This window comes from Octodon degus, unplaced genomic scaffold, assembly GCF_000260255.1.
Source record: "Octodon degus isolate 3935 unplaced genomic scaffold, OctDeg1.0 scaffold00004, whole genome shotgun sequence".
Taxonomy (NCBI): Eukaryota; Metazoa; Chordata; class Mammalia; order Rodentia; family Octodontidae; genus Octodon; species Octodon degus.
The window spans coordinates 13,785,635-13,786,542 of record NW_004524580.1 but is presented as its reverse complement, the minus strand read 5'-3'; the positions used below and the strand labels follow the sequence as shown (position 1 = coordinate 13,786,542).

The following is a 908-nucleotide window of genomic DNA, read 5'->3' as shown; positions in this document are numbered from 1 at the left end:
CACAAAGAAGAATAAAATCCTTGTATTTGCAAGAAAATAGTTGAAACTTGATAGTGTAATGCTAAGTTGAATAAGTCACACATAGAGTTAAACAATTACTGTTTTCCCTATACAAAAAACTGTAAATTAAAAAATAAAATGAAAGAGAGATAGTAGGAAATAAAAAGGCAAACTTTTTGAAGATGAAAAAGGTGTTCAGTGGAAGAAAGAGAGTAGAGATGGTAGCGCATTTTAAAAATAACCCAGATATACTTTATCCATGTAGTAATTCCCCAAAATTACTGTAACTATAATGTGTTGTAAAATATACAGAGATAAGAACAGATATTACACTTGATCTTAGCCAAAAGGCTGAGAAGCAGTGAAACACACTGAAAATAACACAGTCAGTATAAAAATAAACATTTTCACCAGGTTGACCTGGTATATAATTAATCACTCACAGGTTGTACTGTTATCTTTGGAGTGCTAATTTAGTAGTGCATCCAATCTACCTAGAATCTTTTGGACATCTTTCCAATGACAGTAACAACAAATACATTTCTTCATTATTATCATGCTATGCTGACTTAAGAACAACTGGTTTATGCATCAGTCAAGACCATCTTGCAACACTCGGTTGTGTGGAGGCCGATGCACACACAGCTTGTCTTTGTAGGCTTTTATGGGCATCCTTCCTTTGTGTTCTTTGAGGCCTGACTCAGTTCTGGCTTTGTACTTTCTTAGAATCAAATCAATATTTTCCGTTGGGATGATCTCACCAGCCTGTGATCTGCACCTTACAGAGCGTAGTAAATAATTATGACTCACTTTGTTCTAGAACTCTTTCATATCTTTCTTCTATGTGAACAGTCTGTCCCTCAAAAGCACCTGAACTCGTCACTTGGAGAAAGATAAATAATTTTTTT

General features: G+C 34.5%; 1 pseudogene; it reads right to left on the bottom strand.

Moving 5' to 3' along the window:
• Positions 1 to 259: 259 nt before the first annotated feature.
• On the bottom strand, positions 260 to 363 carry LOC111817399 (annotated as a pseudogene).
• Positions 364 to 908: the final 545 nt, after the last annotated feature.